Here is a 27008-nt window from a genome sequence, read left to right as displayed (position 1 = left end):
TAGCTGTACTGATATATAACGGCCTCAATTACGAGATACTTGACACCTTAGAAGACCCTCAGGGTAGATTCCTCTTGGTTAAAATTATAATTGAGGGATTGTGTTTTAGTTTGGTCAACATCTATGCCCCAAACACGCCTGAGGTTCAGTTTCAGGTTAAACTGAGGGAGAGGTTGGCGGGGTGGGACACGTCACGGGTGGTCATGGGAGGCGACTTCAATGAGGTAGCAGATATCTCCATGGATAGATCTAACCCTAAAGATACTCATCGACTGGTGCAGGGGAGTGGTATTCAATTATTAATAGATCACTTTGACTTAATTGACATATGGAGACTACAACACCCCTTGGAGAGGGACTATTCTCACTACTCTCATGTACATGATTCACACGCCAGGATTGATTGCTGGTTGTTACATGAGTCATTGGTGCCCCTAGTAACACAGTCTAATATACAAAATATTCATATTTCAGATCATGCCCCGGTGACGTTCCAATCCAAACTAACAGTCCCAATCCACCAGGAGAGGAGGTGGCGCTTCCCTTCTTACCTGTACCAGTCGGATGATTTTAAGAAATATTTGCAGATGTCTTGGGGAGTATATAAAAACGATAATCAAGTTCACTGTGAGGACGCACATCTGTTTTGGATGGCCTCTAAAGCCGTGCTGAGGGGTAATATTATCTCTTATGTTAGCCATAAAAGAAAAGAAATTATGAAAAGGGCAATGGAAATACAAAAATCAGTAACCCAAGCCTACAAAGATTTTAAACTGAATAACACCCCACTGACAAAAGATACATTTTTGAGGGCAAAGGAGGAGGCGGATACTCTGGCCCATGAGATGGCTACGTTCAACTTGGATTATCAAAAACAAAAATATTTTAAATGGGGTAATAGACCGGGGAAAGTGTTGGCGTCTCTTACCAGGCCATATAGGAAAGCAACGAGAATAAATAAAATACAACAACGCAACGGTCACACCCTAACTAATAATGAAGAGATAGTGGATGAATTCCGTTCCATTTTTGGCGAGTTATATAGGTCAGAGGCGGGAGGAGGGACTGGGGAATTCCTTAAAAATCACCTTGCTCCGGCGCTCACGGAAGAAGAGAGGGAAACCATTAACTCCCCTATTACATCCTCAGAAATCTTGCAGACTATAACTAAGCTTAAACTATCCAAAGCACCAGGCCCAGACGGGTTCAGCAATGAACATTATAAGATCCTAGGAACACATATAGCTCCCCATCTGAGTAAGTTATTTAACAACATAGTTGAATCTGGTCACTTACCGGACCGGTTCAACGAGGCGGTGATTATTGTTCTCCCAAAGCCAGGCAAGGACCACACTCAGGTTGAGGGATATAGACCTATCTCGTTATTAAATTCGGACTTTAAAATTTTTACAAAAATCCTGGCAGATAGACTACAGAAAATAATTCCAAATTTGATCTCGCCACAACAAACTGGATTCATTCACGGGAAATCCATCATATATAACATTAGGACAGCTTTGAGTGCCATATCTTATAGTAGAGCACACAAATGGATGAAAACCATAGTGGTCAGCCTTGACGCTGACAAGGCGTTCGATAGGGTAGCATGGGATTATCTATACGATCTGCTATCATTCCGAGGGTTTGGCCCATGGTTTTGTGAAGCTGTCAAATCAATCTACAGACAGCCACTGTCCAGGATGTCTGTGAATAATGTTTTATCTAGACCCTTTGAGATTCAGCGGGGAACACGCCAGGGCTGCCCTCTGTCCCCACTTTTATTCGACATAGCACTAGACTCCCTCCTAAGAACACTACAGACCGAGGCAGCTTTCGAAGGGGTGAGGGTGGGAGCTACATCCATAAAGATCTCGGCATTTGCCGACGATGTTCTTTTATTTATTGCTAACCCAGAAAAAGCAATCCCGGCCATTATGCAAATTTTAGAGAGTTTCGGTAGATGCTCTGGATTTAGGGTTAATCATGGTAAATCTGAGGCCCTGGCGGTTTTTAGATCTGGGAGGCTGAGCGACCCCTCATTCCCGTTTCACTGGTGCCAGGATTCTATCAAATACTTGGGGATTCGGTTGCCTGCAGACCCATCTATTTTATATAGAGCAAATTACAAGCTGCTAATCTCCTCCATAGTAGACCTTCTCCATTCATGGAAACACTTCACACTGTCGTTTTCTGGTAGATGTCATCTAATTAAGATGATAGTGTTTCCTAAATTGCTATACACCTTTCAAACGTTGCCCCTTCTCCTGACTCGATCAGATCTGGATTTGTTGAACCTAAACTTTCGTAAATTCATTTGGGGGGTTGGAGGTAGATCGCGCATAAGTCTTGCAAGATTACAGGCGACGAGATTGGAGGGTGGTGTTAACTTTCCTGATTTGGGAAGATATAACTTAGCGGCTAATCTTAGATATGCAATTGATTGGATTAGGGGTATTTCTCACTTTGCAAATGTTGAACTAGAGCAACAATTCTTCCCACATATCTTGTTACCGGCTTTGTTACACCTAAGTGGGGAGGATCTCCCAACGGGAATACATGAACACCCATCACTATGGCAAACGTTGCAAACTTGGAGACATTGCAGAAAGATTTGTAATTTAAAGCATGATCTATCCCCCTTCCAGTCCTTTTTGGGAAATCCGGGGTTTTTGAGGGGCTCCGCACCATCTTTTTATAGGCTTTTGGCTTCCCAGGGTTGTGAGCAGGTAATGGATCTCATGGATCCTAATTTCTCAATATTATCCTTTGAAATGGCGTCAAAACGATTCCCATTATTTAGCAATAGACCATTCTTATTTCTCCAGGCGCGCAGCTTGGTACAGAAATGTCAGTCGGTGGGGGGGGGGGGTGGAGGGGAGGACTAATCTAGATGGATTTATTCGAAATGCAAAATCCCACCCGGCTTCTATAAGCAACATTTATTCATTATTACGTAAAAAGTGGGTGGGGGAAGGGAAGACTACAGGAGTGGCAAAGTGGCTAAGGGACATACCATGCTTGGAGGTGGGAGACCTCTTTGAGGCTACTCTGTCACAAAGAAAGATCCTGCCATATAGCAGCTACACGGACATGGCACTTTTAATATTACACAGAGCCTACATTACACCCTGCATGCAATCTAAGATGTCCCCCTCCACTGTCTATTTGTGTTCTAAATGCAAATCTCGTAACACCGACATATACCATCACTTATGGAGCTGCCCGCAAATTCTGGGGTTATGGAGCGAGGTACACAAAGAATTACAGAAAATTTGCAAAGTAAAATTCACGCTTACTCCACAATGGGCCATTTTTAATATCCTAGACGAATCATCTCATAAATTGCCTAAACACATTAAGGCAACACTTGTGATTTGGGCTTCGGCGACTAGGAAGAGCATTTTGCACCAGTGGTTGAGCCCTTTGGTCCCTTCACTTCCTTTCATCCGCACTAAAATCCAGTTCATATTCAGAATGGAGTGGTTGGACGCATTAACTAATAAAGAGAAGCAGGTGGGCAAATTCTTTTCCACGTGGGCTACTTTTATTCCATCACTCCCTTTAGAGACTAGGGAGCAATTGAGAGCACATTTTGAAAATACCCAATGGTATTTACTACAGAGGATAGGTGGCAACTCTCCAATTTCATGAGACACTTCTTCAGCCATGCGCAAGCAAAGTCTGGGGGTTTCTATTTCTGGATTATGTAGGGGGGGGGAGGGTTTCGGGGTTACATTATTACATTATTACATTATTATTTAATACTGTCATAATATTGTATTATCATTGGATTGGTATGATTTGTACTGTTTTAGAAAAATCTAATAAACAGATTTAAAAAAAAAAACACCTGCAAAGGCTTTCTAAGAGTTTAAAAGGTCCCTTAGTCTGTTTCAGTAGGCTTCCCAATCATAGGGAAGACTGCTGACTTGACAGATGTCCAGAAGGCAGTCATTAACACAGTCCACAAATAGGTTAAGCCACAAAAGGTCATTGCCAAAGAAGCTGGCTGTTCACAGAGTGCTGTATCCAAGCATATTAATGAGAAGTAGAGTGGAAGGAAAAAGCGTGACAGAAAAAGTTGCACAAGCAACCGGGATAACCGCAGCCTTGAAAGGATTGTTAAGAAAAAGCCATTCAAAAATTTGGGAGAGATTCACAAGGAGTGGACTGCTGCTGGAGTCATTGCTTCAAGAGCCCGCCCCCCCCCCCCCCCCCCCCAGCAGGACTTGCCACCTGTCGACACTGCGAAAAGTACCAATGAAGTATAAAAAAGTTAAGCTCATCGTAATGGACATCCTTAGGTGTTCGGAGCACAGGAAACGCTGTGTCAAGACGTGGAGCAATCAAAAACAGAGAAGTCCAGCTCAACAAACTTGTGAGCAAACTTCTTTCTATATTCACCAAAGTGCTCAGCAGAGGGTAAAACAACATCAGCGTTGGAAATTACATGATATGCGACATCGACACATTTCAGGTGACTACGCACGCTTAATCATGATGTCCGACATTTTAGTGAGTAACACTTTTTATGCTAAGTTCCTGTGAAGACACTGGTGTGCTGATTAATTAGTATAGTTACTGATGAGAGACAAAGTGAAAACGTGAAATACATACAAATAAAAAACATGCTTTGGCTAAGTCAAAGCACATTATGAAAAACATAAATATGATCAGTAATTGATTTAAAAAAAAAAAAATTGTTTAGGATATTTTTGAGAAATGTAATTTTTGGACACTATTATATATTTAATTTTGACACTCTGGGAAATAGTATTTATGTATTTATTAATTTATCACAGATTAATTATTTTAATACGATCTACTGCTGTCCAGTGATATCAATATCTCTGAGCTTGGTAATGTGTGTCAGAATATATTAATGGTATTATACCCAAGAGAAAGCAGCTAAACTTGTCTTTGCATTGGGGGCTTTAATAGATGGACAGTGGAGAAATCTCCTGATGTGAAAGCAAGAGGTTAATTTTTAGTTTGCGTAACCAAAGTGTGCACATGCAGGGAGAACAGCTTAGGTTACTTTCACACATCAGGTTTTTGCCGTCAGGCACAATCTGGCGAATTTTTTAAAAAAACTGATCCGTTTTTTTCTCATAGACTTGTATTGGCGCCGGATGGCCTAACATTTCACCCGTTTTTCACCAGATCCGTCGAAAATCCGTTTTCTGGCGGCCTGAGAAAACGGACATAGGAATGTCTTTTCTGTCTGGCGAAAAACTGGACATTGACGGATCTGGCGAAAAACGGGTGAAATATGAGGTCAAATGATGGAAACCGGAGACGGATTCATTTTTTTTTTAACAAATCATCTCTCTCTCTCTCCTCCCCGGACCAGTTAGTGGCCGGAAATCAGCTAGTCGGATGCGGTAAAAAAAAGGATCCGTTGCATCAGTTTTTCACAATTTGCAACGAATCCGTTTTTTTCAAAAGTCGCCGGATTCAGCCAGACGGCAAAAACCTGATGTGTGAAAGTAGCCTTAGTTTATTTCAGAAGAGATGACAGATAACCACCATGTATCTGATCCTACTTTTACTGTTTATGACATAGGCAGGTTGAATGCAGGTGAGGGACAGTTCAGCTCCTATTTTCGGTGGTGACGGCAAGAGAATAAGAATAAGAGACACTTGTAAAACTTTTATAAGTTTTTGATTACACTTGTGGATTATTAATCAATCTATATGAATGCACCATTGTAACTTATTATTTGCTGCTGCTGCATACATGAACGAGAATTATCTAAAAATTGAATGCGTATGAAGAAAATCTAGTTCTGTGTACTTTTTCTCCTGCAAATAAACCTGCTGCGTTGTGCAGTACAAAGTGCTATGGCTATTACACAAGAGAATTACTGTGTGGAAAGATGTTAGAATAAAGATGTGCTGGTTCCAAAATAGCCATTTTGTGTTTATACACTAATTCAAAGATATGTATAAATAAGTATAAAATAATAATGATAGAGATATAATTTCCAAATAATAAATGCATTTATATGATTGTGTGTATAATTTAAATGCAGGTACTTTATGTATTAAAATGAACTTCTAATAAATCTGCTGTTTTAATGCCCTAATTTATTGAAAAATTCAGACAATAGATTTGTAATCTCATTTGCAATCTCAAGTACGTGGGGCAGCACTAAACGCCAACTCAAAACAAGAATCAGAAAACACATATGATGTAGAGAATGTCAATATAAATAAAAATACATCACACATTTCTAAACATTTTATAAAAAATCATCAAAGTAACCTTGAGACACTAAAAATCTATGCCACAGAAAAAACACATTAACCTCTCAGACGTGGAGACACTGAAAAACATTGAGAAACAAAGAGGCATGGTGGATCTTCACATTGAATACCAGAGTACCGCACGGCCTGAATCAGAGAAATGATATCATGCTATTTTGTGCAAATCAAGTTTATTGAATAAATTGTACAATACAAGTTCAATTGTTATTGATAAACAGAAAAATTCCAACTTAGTCAATCAGATAAAAGTAATAATCACCAGTCAATTGTAATAACTGTGTGCTCATTGTCAAGCATATCACAACTTCAAGATGTTGACTTAAATTATTAGACTAAGAAATGAATGAAATTCTTAAGATAACTCAGGAAATTATTATGCTTAATCATTAGTACAAAAATACCTGAGATGAGATTTCAAGTGGGTAAAAGAAAAAGAAAAGGAAGAAGAGAGTAAAGGTACCTTCACACTAAACGATTTACCAACGATCACGACCAGCGATACGACTTGGCCGTGATCGTTGGTAAGTCGTTGTGTGGTCGCTGGGGAGCTGTCACACAGACAGCTCTCCAGCGACCAACGATGCCGAGGTCCCCGGGTAACCAGGGTAAACTAGGATAACATCGGGTTACTAAGTGCAGGGCCGCGCTTAGTAACCCAATGTTTACCCTGGTTACCATTGTAAATGTAAAAAAAAAAAAACAGTACATACTCACATTCCGGTGTCTGTCACACGTCCCTCGCCGTCTGCTTCCCGCACTGACTGTGAGTGCCGGCCGTAAAGCACAGCACAGCGGTGACGTCACCGCTGTGCTCTGCTTTTACTTTACGGCCGGCATTCACAGTCAGTGCGGGAAGCGGACGGCGGGGGACGTGTGACAGACAGCAGAAGGTGAGTATGCACTGTTTGTTTTTTTTACTTTTACAATGGTAACCAGGGTAAATATCGGGTTACTAAGCATGGCCCTGCACTTAGTAACCCGATATTTACCCTGGTTACCATTGTAAAACATTGCTGGCATCGTTGCTTTTGCTGTCAAACACAACGACACACGCCGATCTGACGACCAAATAAAGTTCTGAACTTTCAGCAACGACCAGCGATATCACAGCAGGATCCAGATCGCTGCTGCGTGTCAAACACAACGATATCGCTATCCAGGATGCTGCAACGTCACGGATCGCTATCGTTATCGTTGCAAAGTCGCTTAGTCTGAAGGTACCTTAAGAGAAGGAGAGAAAGAGAGGGGAAGAGGGAGGGAAGAGAATTATGTGGAATGGGATGCAGGGGGCACAAATCCCCCTGCCAGGCAGACCCGCATCTCTCAGAAATCACACGAGGAGACCAGGGACCCGGTCCACTAGTTCACACAATCAGGGTAGTCCAGGTGTAGACTATCCATGTTATGGAGGCACCAAAACTAAAGGTGGATATGAATTAGGAGCCCAACAACCAAGAGTCCAGCTCCGGGGTCTCCCTAAATGCAATCGAGGGGGCCCGGGTACTGTAGACCCTATCAGGACTCCCCATCGTTTGGCCTATAATTTGTTCCATTCCATAGATATCATTAAGTTCCGTGACAAATTCAGAACGAGAAGGAGATTTCTCTTGTTTCCAAAGTCTAGGAATTAAGTTCCTGGTGGCAGTGAGAAAATGTCTGAGGAGACTCCTCTTAAACTTGGAAATCAATATGTCACTTAAGGATAATAGCGCTGTTTCCATTGTGGGTCTAATCCTGGTAAGGGATAATCTATTGTAGAGTTCGAAGATTGCTAACCACAGATTTTTTATAGGCGGGCAGTTCCACCAAATGTGGGTATATGTGCCCTCCTCTCTTAGGCATCTCCAACAAGTGTCTGGGGTCATTGGGAACATAGAATGGATAGTAGAGGGGCATCTGTACCACCTTGATAAAATCTTATAGCTCCTCTTCTGTGATGTCGAGCATAATGATGACCTAAACGTAAACAAAAGTATCTTTGATCTGTCCTCAGGCGATAAGGGTTTCCCCAAGTCAATCTCCCACTTTGAGCAAAATGCTGGAAAGTCTTGCGGAGGGGTTTGTCCCTCTTGGAAGAGTTTGTACAACAGAGAAACAGTGTGGTCTGGAGGGTTCCTTGATAAGCAGAGAGTTTCAAAAGGGGTCAATAATCTGCACGGATTAGATTGTTTAACTAGTTTGGTTCTGAAACTTTTTAGTTGTTCATAGAAGAACCAAGTACCTGCAGGTGGCTCCTCACCCTGAAATATTTCTTTTTGGAACTTCATACCTGTTCTATTTACGTAGTCATAAATAATAGGATGCAGATTTCTGCTTTTATTTAGGTAGATTGGTTTGTTTACCCTGCAGGGAAATTTGGGTTATCATATATAGGAGCCAGCGGACCTGGAGACATCGAGACCCCAAGGCCCCGGGCCCGGCCCACCCGTTTAATAAGTAGTATCATGTTTCTGGTAAGGAAGGGCAAAGATGCACCTCCACCCCCTCTTCTTTTGAGGACCAGAGGGTTATTTGAGAACCACGGCCGTTAAGGTCATTTTCCAGATTGACCCATTTTTCACTATTTTTACTATGAAATAAATCTAAAATACATGTTCCAATTGATGTATAGCTATATAATGCAAAATCTGGAAGGCCTATTCCCCCATTCTGTTTCGACCGGCTTAGTAAAAAATATGATATACGGGCTCAATTATGCGACCAGACAAATCGCGTGATTGCTTTTTGAAGGCGAGAAAAGAAGGAGGCAGGCAAATATAAAGGGATATTTTGAAAGTAATATAGTAGGCGAGGTAATAAATACATCTTTACAGCATTTATCCTGCCAAACCATGAAAGCTGTAGTTTGTGCCACTTTTCCAAATCTAATTCAGCTTTATGTAAAGGTACCTTCACACAAAGCGACGCTGCAGCGATAGCGACAACGATGCCGATCGCTGCAGCGTCACTGTTTGGTCGCTGGAGAGCTGTCACACAGACCGCTCTCCAGCGACCAACGATGCCGAGGTCCCCGGGTAACCAGGGTAAACATCGGGTTGCTAAGCGCAGGGCCGCGCTTAGTAACCCGATGTTTACCTTGGTTACCAGCGCAAAAGTAAAAATAACAAACAGTACATGCTCACCTGCGCGTCCTGTTGTGAATTTGCTTTTTGCTCCCTCTAGTGGTTACTAGTTTTTTGACTCTGGTTTTTCTGTCATTCCTTTTATCCGCACCTGGGTCGTTAGTTAGGGGTGTTGCTATATAAGCTCCCTGGACCTTCAGTTCAATGCCTGGCAACGTAGTTATCAGAGCTAGTCTGCTGTGCTCTTGTCTACTGATCCTGGTTCCAGTTATATCAGCTAAGTCTGCCTTTTGCTTTTTGCTATTTGTTTTGGTTTTGTATTTTTGTCCAGCTTGTTCCAAATCTATATCCTGACCTTTGCTGAAGCTCTAGGGGGCTGGTGTTCTCCCCCCGGACCGTTAGACGGTTCGGGGGTTCTTGAATTTCCAGTGTGGATTTTGATAGGGTTTTTGTTGACCATATAAGTTACCTTTCTTTATTCTGCTATCAGTAAGCGGGCCTCTCTGTGCTAAACCTGGTTCATTTCTGTGTTTGTCATTTCCTCTTACCTCACCGTCATTATTTGTGGGGGGCTTCTATCCAGCTTTGGGGTCCCCTTCTCTGGAGGCAAGAAAGGTCTTTTGTTTTCCTCTACTAGGGGTAGCTAGATTCTCCGGCTGGCGCGTGTCATCTAGAATCAACGTAGGAATGATCCCCGGCTACTTCTAGTGTTGGCGTTAGGAGTAGATATATGGTCAACCCAGTTACCACTGCCCTATGAGCTGGATTTTTGTATTCTGCAGACTTCCACGTTCCTCTGAGACCCTCGCCATTGGGGTCATAACAGTTTGCCAGGCCAGTTTTAAATGTTTAATGCATTGCAGAAGAGGGATTATAAGAAAGAAGATTCTGAGTTTTTTTTTTTCTTCTTCCCCTTTACCTCAGAGTGGCTATGCTTGCTGCAGACATGAATGTCCAGACCTTGATTACAAGTGTGGACCAGCTGGCTACTCGTGTGCAGGGCATACAAGACTATGTTATCAGAAATCCTAGGTCAGAACCTAAAATACCGATTCCTGAACTGTTTTCCGGAGACAGGTTTAAGTTTAGGAATTTCGTGAATAATTGTAAATTGTTTCTGTCCCTGAGACCCTGTTCATCTGGAGATTCTGCTCAGCAAGTAAAAATTGTTATTTCGTTCTTACGGGGCGACCCTCAGGATTGGGCTTTTTCGCTGGCGCCAGGAGATCCGGCATTGGCTGATCTTGATGCGTTTTTTCTGGCGCTCGGTTTACTTTATGAGGAACCCAATCTTGAGATTCAGGCAGAAAAGGCCTTGCTGGCTATGTCTCAGGGGCAGGACGAGGCTGAAGTGTATTGCCAAAAATTTCGGAAATGGTCCGTGCTGACACATTGGAACGAGTGTGCACTGGCCGCTAATTTTAGAAATGGCCTTTCTGAAGCCATTAAGAATGTTATGGTGGGTTTTCCCATTCCCACAGGTCTGAATGATACTATGGCACTGGCTATTCAAATTGACCGGCGGTTGCGGGAGCGCAAAACCGCAAATTCCCTCATGGTGTTGTCTGAACAGACACCTAATTCGGTGCAATGTGATAGAAAAACCGCAAATTCCCTCATGGTGTTGTCTGAACAGACACCTGATTTAATGCAATGTGATAGAATCCTGACTAGAAATGAGCGGAAAATTCATAGACGCCGGAATGGCTTGTGCTACTACTGTGGTGATTCTACACATGTTATCTCAGCATGCTCTAAACGTATAGCTAAGGTTATTAGTCCTATCACCGTTGGTAATTTGCAACCTAAATTTATTCTGTCTGTAACTTTGATTTGCTCACTGTCATCTTATCCTGTCATGGCGTTTGTAGATTCAGGTGCTGCCCTGAGTCTCATGGATCTCTCATTTGCTAAGCGCTGTGGTTTTACTCTTGAACCATTAGAAAATCCTATTCCTCTTAGGGGTATTGATGCTACACCATTGGCAGCAAATAAACCGCAGTATTGGACACAGGTTACCATGTGCATGACTCCTGAACACCGCGAGGTGATACGTTTCCTGGTTTTACATAAAATGCATGATTTGGTTGTTTTAGGGCTGCCATGGTTACAGACCCATAATCCAGTCCTGGACTGGAAGGCTATGTCAGTCTCAAGTTGGGGCTGTCGTGGTATTCATGGGGATTCCCTGCCTGTGTCTATTGCTTCTTCTACGCCTTCGGAAGTTCCGGAGTATTTGTCTGATTATCAGGATGTCTTCAGTGAGTCTGAGTCCAGTGCACTGCCTCCTCATAGGGACTGTGACTGTGCTATAGATTTGATCCCAGGCAGTAAATTTCCTAAGGGAAGACTGTTTAATCTGTCGGTACCTGAACATACCGCTATGCGTTCATATATCAAGGAGTCTCTGGAGAAAGGACATATTCGTCCGTCTTCTTCCCCTCTTGGTGCGGGATTCTTTTTTGTGGCAAAAAAGGACGGATCTTTGAGACCTTGTATTGATTATCGGCTTTTAAATAAGATCACTGTCAAATTTCAGTATCCTTTACCGCTGTTGTCTGACTTGTTTGCCCGGATTAAGGGTGCCAAGTGGTTCACCAAGATAGACCTTCGTGGTGCGTACAACCTTGTGCGCATTAAGCAAGGTGATGAATGGAAAACCGCATTCAATACGCCCGAAGGTCATTTTGAGTACTTGGTGATGCCTTTTGGGCTCTCCAATGCGCCTTCAGTTTTTCAGTCCTTTATGCATGACATTTTCCGGAAGTATCTGGATAAATTTTTGATTGTTTATCTGGATGATATTTTGGTTTTTTCTGATAATTGGGATTCGCATGTGGAGCAGGTCAGGTTGGTCTTTAAAATTTTGCGTGAAAATTCTTTGTTTGTCAAGGGCTCAAAGTGTCTCTTTGGTGTGCAGAAGGTTCCCTTTTTGGGGTTCATTTTTTCCCCTTCTGCTGTGGAGATGGACCCAGTCAAGGTCCGAGCTATTCTTGATTGGACTCAGCCCTCGTCAGTTAAGAGTCTTCAGAAGTTCTTGGGCTTCGCTAACTTCTACCGTCGTTTTATCGCTAATTTTTCTAGCATTGTGAAACCTTTGACGGATATGACCAAGAAGGGCTCCGATGTAGCTAACTGGGCTCCTGCTGCCGTGGAGGCTTTCCAGGAGTTGAAACGCCGGTTTACTTCGGCGCCTGTTTTGTGCCAGCCTGACGTCTCACTTCCCTTTCAGGTTGAGGTGGATGCTTCGGAGATTGGGGCAGGGGCCGTTTTGTCGCAGAGAGGCCCTGGTTGCTCTGTTATGAAACCTTGTGCCTTTTTCTCTAGGAAGTTTTCGCCTGCCGAGCGAAATTATGATGTGGGCAATCGGGAGTTGTTGGCCATGAAATGGGCATTTGAGGAGTGGCGTCATTGGCTCGAGGGTGCTAAGCATCGTGTGGTGGTCTTGACTGATCACAAAAATCTGATGTATCTCGAGTCTGCTAAACGCCTTAATCCGAGACAGGCCCGCTGGTCATTGTTTTTCTCCCGCTTTGATTTTGTTGTCTCGTATTTACCAGGTTCAAAGAATGTGAAGGCCGATGCTCTTTCTAGGAGCTTTGTGCCTGATGCTCCTGGAGTCGCTGATCCTGTTGGTATTCTTAAAGATGGAGTTATCTTGTCAGCTATTTCTCCGGATCTGCGACGTGTGTTGCAGAGATTTCAGGCTGATAGGCCTGAGTCTTGTCCACCTGACAGACTGTTTGTCCCGGATAAGTGGACCAGCAGAGTCATTTCCGAGGTTCATTCCTCGGTGTTGGCAGGTCACCCGGGAATTTTTGGCACCAGAGATCTGGTGGCCAGGTCCTTTTGGTGGCTTTCCTTGTCAAGGGATGTGCGGTCATTTGTGCAGTCCTGTGGGACTTGTGCTCGAGCTAAGCCTTGCTGTTCTCGTGCCAGCGGTTTGCTCTTGCCCTTGCCTGTCCCGAAGAGACCTTGGACACATATCTCCATGGATTTCATTTCTGATCTTCCGCTATCTCAGGGCATGTCCGTTATCTGGGTGATTTGTGATCGCATCTCCAAGATGGTCCATTTGGTTCCTTTGCCTAAGCTGCCTTCCTCTTCCGATCTGGTTCCTGTGTTTTTCCAGAACGTGGTTCGTTTGCACGGCATCCCTGAGAATATTGTGTCAGACAGAGGATCCCAGTTCGTTTCCATGTTCTGGCGATCCTTTTGTAGTAGGATGGGCATTGATTTGTCGTTTTCGTCTGCTTTCCATCCTCAGACTAATGGACAGACGGAGCGAACCAATCAGACTTTGGAGGCTTATTTGAGGTGTTTTGTCTCTGCTGATCAGGACGATTGGGTGACATTCTTGCCGTTGGCTGAGTTTGCCCTTAATAATCGGGCTAGTTCCGCCACCTTGGTTTCGCCTTTTTTCTGCAACTCTGGTTTCCATCCTCGCTTTTCTTCGGGTCATGTGGAGCCTTCTGACTGTCCTGGGGTGGATTCTGTGGTGGATAGGTTGCAGCAGATCTGGAATCATGTGGTGGACAACTTGAAGTTGTCACAGGAGAAGGCTCAGCGCTTTGCCAACCGCCGCCGCGGTGTGGGTCCCCGACTACGCGTTGGGGATTTGGTATGGCTTTCTTCCCGCTTTGTTCCTATGAAGGTCTCCTCTCCCAAATTTAAACCTCGTTTTATTGGGCCTTACAAGATATTGGAAATCCTTAATCCTGTATCTTTTCGTCTGGATCTTCCTGTGTCGTTTGCTATTCACAATGTATTTCATAGGTCCTTGTTGCGGCGGTACATTGTGCCTGTAGTTCCTTCTGCTGAGCCTCCTGCTCCGGTGTTGGTTGAGGGCGAGTTGGAGTACGTGGTGGAGAAGATCTTGGATTCTCGCCTCTCCAGGCGGAGACTTCAGTACCTGGTCAAGTGGAAGGGCTATGGTCAGGAGGATAATTCCTGGGTGGTCGCCTCTGATGTTCATGCGGCCGATTTAGTTCGTGCCTTTCATGCCGCTCATCCTGATCGCCCTGGTGGTCGTGGTGAGGGTTCGGTGACCCCTCACTAAGGGGGGGGTACTGTTGTGAATTTGCTTTTTGCTCCCTCTAGTGGTTACTAGTTTTTTGACTCTGGTTTTTCTGTCATTCCTTTTATCCGCACCTGGGTCGTTAGTTAGGGGTGTTGCTATATAAGCTCCCTGGACCTTCAGTTCAATGCCTGGCAACGTAGTTATCAGAGCTAGTCTGCTGTGCTCTTGTCTACTGATCCTGGTTCCAGTTATATCAGCTAAGTCTGCCTTTTGCTTTTTGCTATTTGTTTTGGTTTTGTATTTTTGTCCAGCTTGTTCCAAATCTATATCCTGACCTTTGCTGAAGCTCTAGGGGGCTGGTGTTCTCCCCCCGGACCGTTAGACGGTTCGGGGGTTCTTGAATTTCCAGTGTGGATTTTGATAGGGTTTTTGTTGACCATATAAGTTACCTTTCTTTATTCTGCTATCAGTAAGCGGGCCTCTCTGTGCTAAACCTGGTTCATTTCTGTGTTTGTCATTTCCTCTTACCTCACCGTCATTATTTGTGGGGGGCTTCTATCCAGCTTTGGGGTCCCCTTCTCTGGAGGCAAGAAAGGTCTTTTGTTTTCCTCTACTAGGGGTAGCTAGATTCTCCGGCTGGCGCGTGTCATCTAGAATCAACGTAGGAATGATCCCCGGCTACTTCTAGTGTTGGCGTTAGGAGTAGATATATGGTCAACCCAGTTACCACTGCCCTATGAGCTGGATTTTTGTATTCTGCAGACTTCCACGTTCCTCTGAGACCCTCGCCATTGGGGTCATAACAGCGTCCCCCGGCGTCCGCTTCCTGTACTGTGTGAGCGCCGGCCCTAACAGCAGAGCGGTGACGTCACCGCTGTGCTTTTACTTTCACTTTAGGGCCGGCGCTCAGTCAGAGCAGGAAGCGGACGGCAGGGGACGCGCAGGTGAGTATGTACTGTTTGTTTTTTTTACTTTTACGCTGGTAACCAGATATCACAGCAGGATCCAGATCGCTGCTGCGTGTCAAACACAACGATATCGCTATCCAGGACGCTGCAACGTCACGGATCGTTGTCGTTCTCGTTGTAAAGTCGTTTCGTGTGAAGGTACCTTTAGGCTAACTTGAAGTTTTCATCATATAGCTGTGATGTCTTTGCTGTTATTTTGACTCCTAAGTAGGTAAATATCATGCTATTTTATTAATCTTGTTTCCACCCTGCCTGTCTCTTTCTCCTTAATTCAACTGTCTTCTAAAAATATTAATTACAGTTACCTACTGATCATTTCACATTCATGCATAATTTTTCAATAAATCAGGGCATTAACCCCTTAATGACAGCCAATACGTCTTTTAACTGACCTGAGATATAAGAGAATAGCATCTCCACACAGGTGACAATCCTGCAGCTGTTGGCTGTGCACTATAGCTGACAACTTGCTGTATCAGCCACGATCAGTATTTGCACCTTCCAAATCTGTTTAACCCCTTAGATGCTGCTGTCAATAGTGACTACATCATTATAAATGGTTTACAGAGTGTGGGGGCTTCCTCTTTATCCAAACTGGTGCCCTCAGATCATGATTTTGTGGTCCTGATGTTTGCCATGGCAGTTCATGACCAAATAGCGGCCTTAGAGTCTGACGGCTGTAGTAATCTGTTCAGAAGTTAGAGGCATTTAGGTGGTAAAAATACACATTTTCATTTCTGTCATACCACTTCATTAATTCCTGTAAAGCACTTGAAGGGTTAATAAACTACCTGACAGCAGTTTTCAATATGTCAGGGGGTGCTGTTTTTAAAATGGTATCACGTTTGGGGGTTTCCCAATATATGGGACCCCTAAAGTCACTTCAAACATGGATAAGTCCCTAAAATAATAAATTTTGTAATTTTCCTTGAAAAAATGAAAAATTGCTGCTACATTTTTAAACCTTCTAAAATGCTAACAAAATAAAATAACATTTTACAAATGGTGCTGATGTAAAGCCGACATGTGGGAAAAGTTATTTATTAATGGTTTGCCATGGTATGACCATCTGGATTAAAGGGATAATCATTCAAATTTAGAAAATTGCTAATTTTTTAACATTTTTCTCAAATTTTTGATATTTTTTATAAGTAAACACAAAACATATTGACCTAAATTTACCATTATCATAAAGTATAATGTGTCACGAAAAAACATTCTCAAAATCACTGGGATTTGTTGAAGCATTGCAGAGTTATTACCACATAAAGTGACGCTGGTCAGATTTCAAAAATTTGGCTCCGTCACTAAAACAGCAGATTTATTAGAAGTTCATTTTAATACATAAACTACCTACATTTAAATACACAATCATATAAATGCATTTATTATTTGGAAATTACATCTCTATCATTATTATTTTATACTTATTTATACATATCTTTGAATTAGTGTATAAACTCTAAATGGCTATTTTGGAACCAGCACATCTTTATTCTAACATCTTTCCACACAGTAATTCTCTTGTGTAATAGCCATAGCACTTTGTACTGCACAACGCAGCAGGTTTATTTGCAGGAGAAAAAGTACACAGAACTAGATTTTCTTCATACGCATTCAATTTTTAGAAAATTCTCGTTCATGAATGCAGCAGCAGCAAATATTAAGTTACAATGGTGCATTCATATAGATTAATTAATAATCCACAAGTGTAATCAATAACTTATAAAAGTTTTACAAGTGTCTCTTAATATATTCTGACACACACTACCAAGCTCAGAGATATTGATATCACTGGATAGCAGTATATCGTATTAAAATTATTAATCACTGATCATGTTTTGTTTTTCATAATGTGCTTTTACTTAGCCAAAGCACATGATTTTAATTTGTATGTATTTCACATGTTTCACTTTGTCTCTCCTCAGTAACTATGCTAATTAATCAGTACACCGATGTCTTCACTGGAACTTAGCATAAAAAGAATTACCAAAATGTCGGACATCATGATTAAGGGTGTGTTGCCACCTGAAACACGTCGATGTCACATATCATGTAACTGCCAATGCTGATGTTGTTTCACCCTCTGCTGAGAACTTTTGGTGAATAAAGTAGTGATGATCGAATAGTGAAATATTTGGATTTGGGAAAATAGGCCCGAATAATTTCTAATACCTGTGTATTTGTACCAAATAACAAATCCAATGCAAGTCATTGGGAAAGCCGAAAATTTTTCTACTGGACCCAACAAACAGATCTTGAGGCATGAGTAAAAGCTGAAATGGATGGGAAAGAGCTAACGCTAAATGGGAACAGCATGGAGAAGATGCCTGCATGCCTTTCTGACTCACATATGGTATCTGGGAATAATGTTGTCAGCCTATTGCATCGGTTAGCCAAGGAGTCTCTCTCAGACCAGCTGAAAGATGCTTTGATGGGGACATCACAATACACTTAGCAGTTATTACAAGTGATAGAGATATAGAGCAGGGGTGTCAAACTGCATTCCTCAAGGGCCTCAAACCATGCGTGTTTTCAAGATTTCCTTCTCATTGCACAAGGTGCTGGAATCATTCTGTGCAGGTGATTAAATGATCACCTGTGCAATACAAGGAAATCCTGAAAACATGACCTGTTTGCAGCCCTTGAGGAATGCAGTTTGACACCCCTGATATAGAGCACAAGTTTCACCACTGCACAATGTGCAAAGGTTTCAAAAATTAGCCAAGGGGTCTCTCTCAGATCAGCTGAAAGATGCCATGATGGGGACATCACAATACACTTAACAGTTATTACGAGAGGTAGAGATAGAGAGTAAAAGTTTCAGCATTGCAAAATGTGCAAAGGTTTCAAAAAATTAGCCAAGGGGTCTCTCTCAGACCAGCTGAAAGATGCCATGATGGGGACATCACAATACACTTAGCAGTTTTTACAAGAGGTAGAGATATAGAGTACAAGTTTTACCATTGCACAATGTGCAACGGTTTCAAAAAGTACAAAACAATGCCCCGTGGGGTATACATAGATGAACACACTAAGTACTTGTTGCCGAAGCAGGAGGAAAGAGAGTTGATTTCCTGAACAAAATGGTTTTGGATGGTAAGGGATGGACGTTAAGACATAACATTGCTGTCATCCGTAGGGCTTACAAAGTTAGAGGAAATCCAGCCCTTGTTCAATTGTAGAAGAGTCAGCCTGTCTTCATTTTCCGTTGACAGCCATGTGCGCCTATCCATTATGATTGCACCTGCTGAACTAAAAACCCGCTCAGACAACACACTTGTGGCAGGGCATGGCAACACCTCCCAGGCGTACAAGTAGAAGTCAGTCCAAGTGTGCAGCTTGGACAACTAATAATTAAAGGGCACTGATGAATTAGGAAGGATGTTGGCATGGTCACTTAAGTAGTCCTTCACCATCTTGGTCAACTTCTCCCTCCTCGTCATAGTTACACCCACAGATAGCCCTTGCAGATGGGACGGTCTCATAAAAATGGCCTAGTTGGTGGACATTTCCCCTCTGAATTGCACCTGGTGTTTGAGGCCCTCCCCTGTAATCTTTGTGGGCGAAAAGAGCCGGTACCTCTGCCACCAGCGTTGTTTGAGGGTAATCTTTTGAGCAAGTTTTCCATTACGGCCCTCTGACATGCATGCATTGAAGATGGCACGTCTGCCTCCGACATTAGAGAAGCAAATTTCTTCTTGTACAGTGGGTCAAGAAAGGTGCACAGCCAGTATTTCGTGGTGGATAAAATGTCTTTCCTGTGAGGGTCTTGGGAAAGGCATCTAGACATGAACTCTGCCATGTGTGGCAGACTACAAAGAGTCAAATGTTCAGTGTCCTCACCAGGAACAAAACTAAGTATCCTCTCCTCCTCATGATGCATATCCTCCTACTCCTCCTCCTCTTCATGCCATCCATGCTGGACAGGCATGAAGCTGGGATTAGGATTCCCCTCTGTAGCCCAGAGACAAAAAATCCTGTTCCTCCTCCTTCTATTCCTTGTCATCACCCAATGTGGCCTGAGAACACTGTATGAGGCTAGGCTGTGTGGTATCAGCCACTGTACAATCTTGCTCCACAGCCACCTGCTCGGCATTCAAAGATTCCTTTTTCAGATTCTGCGGCAAAAGATTTAATAGACAGAGCAGTGGGATGGTTATGCTGATAATAGCATCATCAGTGCTCACCATCTTGGTGCAGTACTCAAAGTTTTTTAAGAACCTCACATAGGTCAGAGATCCACACCCACTTGGCAGTTGTTATGTGTGGGGGCTGAGTGTTACTCTGACGGGCATTGAGAAGCTAAAATTCAAAGACTACCCTCTGCTGTTCACTAAAACTTGCCAACATATGGAAGGTCGAATTCCAGTGTGTGGGCAAGTCACAAATTAGTTGGTGACGAGGCAAATTAAAGCACTGCTGCAGCGAAGCTAGACCGGCGAAAGCCTGAGATGACTTTCAGAAATGTGCTCTGACATGGCGTACCTTGGCAAGTAGGTCAGGCAAGTCAAAGTATGTTTTTAAAAACTGCTGTACAACCAAGTTCATCATGTGGGCCATGCATGGAACGTGTATCAGCTTGCCGAGCTTTAAAGCTGCTACCAAGTTATGTCCATTATCGCACACCACCAGACCTGGTTGGAGGCTCAGCGGGAGAGCCACTGATCGGTCTATTCTTTTACCCCTTTCAAAAGGTCGGCTGCGTTGTGAGCTTTATCACCTAAACAGATGAGCTTCAGCAGAGCATGCTGCCACTTCACCAAGGCAGTGCTGCAGATTTCTCAGCTGGGGAGTGATGGGGAGGCTAGTTCTGCTGAAGATGAGGAGGAGTAGGAGGGACAGAAAGTGGAATACGGGGAGACTGAAACTCTGATTGAAGTTGGGCCCGCTATTCTTGGTGTGGGTAAGATGTGTGATGTCCCAGCCTCTGACTCTGTCGCAAACTACACCAGGGTAACCCAGTGTGCTGTCAGAGAGGTGTATCGTCCCTGTCCACCAGAACTTGTCCACATGTCTGTGGTTATGTAGACCTTCCCTGTTACTGCGTTGGCCAGAGCACGGCTTATATTGTTTAACACGTGCTTATGTAATGCGGGTACGGCACACCAGGAAAAATGTCGGCTGGAAATCAAGTACCGTGGGGCTGCCACCGCTAAGAGGTCACAGAAAGACTCAGTTCCCACAAGTCAAAATGGCAACATTTCCAGGGCTAGCAATCTGGGTGTTTAGAGTTTGGGCCTGTGGGTGGGTGGCTGGATATTTCTGCTTTCTAGTAATTGTCGGGGGCTGGGAAAACTGAACGCTGCACTGGGACAACGAAGTGGACGTGGTTGCTGACTGTTGTGTCTGTGCAACTGCAGGTTGTGGGCAGGAGGCATCAGTGCCTGCTTCATGGTCAGCAGATTGGGAAGGCCGCAACACAAGGGAAGGGGCAGTGGTTTCACCCTCAGACACAGATTTGGTACCCAGGCATTCTGCCCACCTACTGGGGTACTTGGCTGCTATGTGCTTTTGCATGCTGGTGGTGATCAGGTTGGCATAATTCTTACCTCTTCTTAGCTTGGTAAATTACAGTTATTTTATCTGAATGCCATAAAGGGGAACAATGCACCCTTGGATTGTTATCTAGCTGAGTGGGGGGCTCTATGGAACAGTTAAACGAGTTCTACCTCTGGGCAAACCACTACCTCTTCTTGCCTGTTTTCTTTCTACGGATCCATCCCTCTCTGCATTTCTGTGCTCGCTAGGCGTGCCACTGTGCCAGGCTGGATCAGTGGCCTCACCATCGACCACGTCGTCTTCCAATTCTTCAATCTGATCCTCCTTCTGAGCTGCGATTTGATGCTGACCTGATCACAACTGTGCCTCATGATTATCCTCCACCTCTTCAGACATCAATTGACCTTCCCCAACGTGCCTTTCTCCTGGCCATGGGTCCTCAAATGTTTGGTCATCACTGCACTCCATCTCCTCAAGACCCTCTTTAATGGTACACATTGAAAGGCCTGACAAATTGCAAGGGAACATAAACAGTTCCTCAGAGTGGCCAGCGTTTGGGTCATATATGTTTCCTGGGACTCTTGATGGTGGTAGGAAGAAGGACCAGGTTGAGTAGTCAGAGGCCCAGCCTCTTGGCTACTGAGACTGGGCAATGTGGAAGACTTTATGGTGCTGCTTGTCAGCACACTGGATCCATTGTCTGCCATCCAACCCGCAACATCCTCACGCTTGTCTGGGTTCGTTAGTGGTGTAGCACACTGACCAAATTTTGACATGAACCTAGAACGAGATACAGTCACCTTCGGATCTGTCACACGGCCTTGGCAGGCACCATCACATCCACATCCCTTAACATCAACCTTTCTCATCTTGAATGCGTTATGCTTATGAAACAAAAAATACTGGTTTTGTTTTTCACAAGTACCCTTACAAAGGTCTTATGTACAAATTAACTGTATCTAGCCAAGTGTGGCTATTTTTTATATTATAGTCTTGCTGACACACTCCAAATGTGGAGTAATAAAGATTGATTATTGCCCCTGTCAAATTGTCACGTAAGATTATCTGTACCCGGATTGCGCCAGTTGCACAACTGCTAGACAAAGATACGCTATTTTTTAAACCAATAGAAAATTATGATTTTTTTCAATCGTCTTGCTGACACTCCAAATGCGGAGTAATGAAGGTTATTGCCCCTGTTAAATTGTCACATAAGATTATCTCTACCCAGATTGCGCCAGTTGAGCAACTGTTAGACATATATTAGGTATTTTAAGTGGAAAATAGCAGAGATCTGCAGCATATACTTGCAATGATGAGAACACTCAGGTGCTTGCCTTTCACCCACCCTCCCACCTATTAAATCTCTCCCTACTAAGTCCCCACCTAACAAACAACTAATCTTGACAATCTTCAGCTCTTAAAAGAACATTTTGGAATAAATAAGGCTCACTGTAACCTCCTATCACTTCCCCTACGCTGCTTCCAGCTGCAATGTGCGCAATATGGCAGCCTTTAAATAGTCCCTATGATGCTGTAAGGCCAACCAATCACAGTGATGCCATGCCAAAGATGGCGCCGGCATTACTGTGATTGGCAAGGCAGCCCATTATGTTCATTGCGTGCAAATAAAGCTCCAAACATGCTGGGCGGGTCACTTGAATAATCCGAGGCGAATACTTAGTAACGAATAGCATTAATACCGTACTATTCGTGCGAGTAACGAATAGTGCCGAATGTATTCGCATATCACGTGCTGTAAGCCATAATCATCAACATTAACAGAAATAGATCACTCTGTTTGTAATGACTCTATATAATATATGAGTTTCACTTTTTGTATTAAAGAACTAAAAAAAATTTACTTTTTAATGATATTCTAATTTAGTGAGGAGCACCTGTATGTCTGTCAACAAATAAAGACAAAGTAAATAGCGATTTTTTTTTTCAGTTGTTTTTAATTTGTGATTCGCGACCATCAGTGACAATATTTCCCCATATTAGTGTGAGCCACCAGATGTAAAATTGTTTCAAGTTCATTATGGGATTTTCCTCATTATCTTAGATGGGTCTTTGGTGTAGCTCTTCTTTTGTCATCTGCTGATCCATATCCGGGACATAATTTGTTTCTACTGTCTGTATTTTTCACAAACATACCGTATTTATGTTGTGTGCTATATATGTATTGTCACATTTGTTTCATTCACATAATTGTGGTAGGAATATATTTTGCATTGTCACTTCATATATTTTTTTTTATTCTTATATATTTTTTATTTTAGTCACTCTGTTTAGTTATGCTTTAGTGGTGTGACATATATGTTTCACACGTCACTTTAAGATTTACACTATCTTTTCGCAGTATGTAATTAGGTCATGCATAATATCTTGTACTTGCATATTCTGGTTATACTCAGATTAGAAAGTGCAATTATGTTTATCATATATTTGCCCTCAGTTTTGCCCATACCCGGGACGGTGCCTGGTGAGTACTCATGCCTATACCGTGGCGTGCATCGGAGCATTGCCGACGGCGCCTTTTTGCTGACTCGTGAAGTCACAGGTGATTTCCCCTTGACTTGGGGACATGCGGTCTAGCATAGAGTAGTACTATATTTTATACCTTACTCTGCAGGCACTCATATTTGATGTGTAGAAATTGGTTACTGATCCTAACAATTTACCAGTACTCAACATTTATGATTGAAAGCAATTAATATTGAAGTACTAGCACTTTTTGGTATTCTAGTTCTGTGTACTCTTCCCACCCCAACATCAATGTATGGCGTACATGCCACAAATACCTGATTCCCATTTCTTTAATCATGATTGACTTTGTCTTTATTTGTTGATAGATATACAGCATGTGTATTTCTCCTCGTTGCTATCTATATATATAAGAGGCATCGTGATTACTCGCTAATCCCGCCCCCTGCACAGTAGCTCCGCCCCCTCCACATCACCACACAGAATCCCGCCCCCACCACATCACCACACATAATCCTGCCCCCCACCCCATTACCACACACAATCCCGCCCCCACCACATCACCACACATAATCCCACCCTCCACCACATCTCAACACATAATCCCGCGCCCCCAACACATTACCATACATAATCCCGCCCCCCACCACATTACTACAGATAATACCACCCCCCCACCACATTACCTCACATAATCACGCCCCCACCACATTACCACAGATAATCCCACCCCCCACCACATCACCACACATAATCCCGCACGCCCACCACATCAACACTCATAATCCCGCCCGCCCACCACATCACCACACATAATCCCGCCCGCCCACCACATCACCACACATAATCCCGCCCCCACCACAACACATAGTCCTGTGCCCCCAACACATTACCACACAGAATCCCACCCCCACCACATTACTACAGATAATCCCGCCCCCCACCACATTACCTCACATAATCCCACCCCCCACCACATTACTACAGATAATCCCACCCCCCACCACATTACCACACATAATCCCGCCCCCATCACATTACCACACATAATCCTGCCCCCAACACATCACCACGCATAATCCAGCCAACCCACCACATTACCACACATAATCCTGCCCCCCCACCACATTACCACACATAATCCCGCCCCCACCACATCACAACACAATCCCGCGAACCCAACACATCACCACACATAATCCTGCCCCCCACCCCATCACCACACATATTTCCGCCCCCCCACCACATCACCACACATAATCCCACCCCCCACCACATCACCACACATAATCCCACCCCCCACATTACTACACATAATCCCGCCCCCCACCCCTTCACTACACATAATCCCACCCCCCACCCCATCACCACACATAATCCCGCCCCCCACCACATCATTACACATAATCCTGCCCCCACCACATTACTACACATAATCCCGCCCCCACATTACGACACATAATCCCGCCCCCCCACCACATCACCACACATAATCCTGCCCCCCACTACATCACCACTCATAATCCCGCCCCCCACCACATTACTACAAATAATCCCGCCCTCCACCACATTACCACACATAATCCTGCCCCTCCACCACATTACCACACATAATCCACCCCCACCACATCACCACACATAATCCCGCCCCCCCACCACATCACCACACATAATCCAGCCCCCCACCACATCACCACTCATAATCCCGCCCCCCACCACTAACTACACATAATCCCGCCCCCACCACATCACCACACATAATCCCGCCCCCACCACATTACCACACATAATCCCGCCCCTCCACCACATTACCACACATAATCCACCCCCACCACATCACCACACATAATCCCGCCCCCCACCACATCACCACACATAATCCCGCCCCCACCACATCACCACACACAATCCCGCCCCCAACACATCACCACACATAATCCCGCCCCTTCACCACATTACCACACATAATCCTGCCCCCCACCACATCACCACACATAATCCCGCCCCCCACCACATCACCACAAATAATCCCACCCCCAACACATCACCACACATAATCCCGCCCCTCCACCACATTACCACACATAATCCCGCCCCCCCACCACATTACCACACATAATCCCGCCCACCACATTACCACACATAATCCCGCCCCCCACCACATTACCACACATAATCCCGCCCCCACCACATCACCACACATAATCCCGCCCCCAACACATCACCACACATAATCCCGCCCCCAACACATCACCACACTATTGTTATTAACTTCATTTTAAGTTAATTTACCACCTGCGTAAGCGCTATTGAATGTTGTCATTATTTACTTTAGTTTAATCATCAGCAGCGTTAATTTGATAGCAATGAGCGTGCCGAGCGTTAGCTGGCTGGAAACATCTAGTGATTTAATAAAATGACTTTTGATATTTACTGGTGGACTATTGAGAACTAGATGCCACCCCAAAGCACACACATGTTCCTCATCATAGAGACACACTGTTTGAGCTTCGGGTGGGCCTGTGGGCAGATCTTGGGCAATACATTGTAGTTGAATCGCAGTTATGTTGGTTGGATGTATTCACAATAATCTAGTGTCTATGGTAAACTACAATGTGATTCAAAGTGATTCAAATTTCTATTCAGTTCTTTTAATTAATCATCAATATATACATTGTTGTTTTATTTTTTTTTGCATTTAAACTTATATGTGCAATAAAAATGTCTTCATAAATTCTAAAATATAATGGATATGAAACCTTCACTAAATCTGACTGCTCTACTATATTTCCACACATACTGTTATCTCTTAAACCACAAAAAGAACATTTCGGAAACTCCCATTAGATGGCAAGTCTTACCATGATGACGTAGCAACTAATATTCAAGCTACACAATGATGTATTTGGTTATTGAATTTTGGAAATTTTCGGACTTTGGAAAAAACATTCACTTTCTAAGTAATTCATGTGCAGGGGAAGATTTAGCTGTAGATAATTGGTTTTGGTTCAGTGAGTCAGGAATAATATTACTAGTGAGAAGTAAATGAATCAACATATTTAATTATGTTTTATGCATCATTGCTCTTCCTTCTGGTGCTCAAGACAAACACTAAATTGCTATAGAGGTAATATACTGAACACTCAACTGCTCATAAATCGTGCAAAGTCTTTCACCAACCATGGCAGTTCTACACTTTAGGCCGGTTTCACATGTCAGTGGCTCCGGTATGTGTGGTGACAGTTTTCTCACGTACCGGAGACACTGACTCACGTAGACACATTAAAATCAATGTGTCTCTGCACATGTCAGCGTGTTTTCACGGACCGTGTGTCCGTTTGAAAAACACGGAGACATGTCAGTGTTCGTGGGAGCGCACGGATCACACGGACCCATTAAAGTCAATGGGTCCATGTAAAACACGTACCGCACACGGATGCTGTCCGTGTGCCGTCCGTGTGCCGTCCGTGTGCCGTCCGTGTGCCGTGCAGGAGACAGCGCTACAGTAAGCGCTGTCCCCCAGCTTGTGGTGCTGAAGCCGCCATTCATTTCTTCTCTCCAGCAGCGTTCGCTGGAGAGAAGAAATGAAAAATCATTGTTTTTGTTTTTTTTACGGTTGAAATAAAGATCTTTGTCACCACCCCCCTCCCACCCCCTGTGCGCCTGCCCGCTGGAAATAAAATACTCAGCCAGCTCCCT

Source organism: Ranitomeya variabilis, chromosome 5, assembly GCF_051348905.1.
Source record: "Ranitomeya variabilis isolate aRanVar5 chromosome 5, aRanVar5.hap1, whole genome shotgun sequence".
In the NCBI taxonomy this organism is placed as follows: domain Eukaryota; kingdom Metazoa; phylum Chordata; class Amphibia; order Anura; family Dendrobatidae; genus Ranitomeya; species Ranitomeya variabilis.
Note: the sequence above shows the minus strand (reverse complement) of the source record.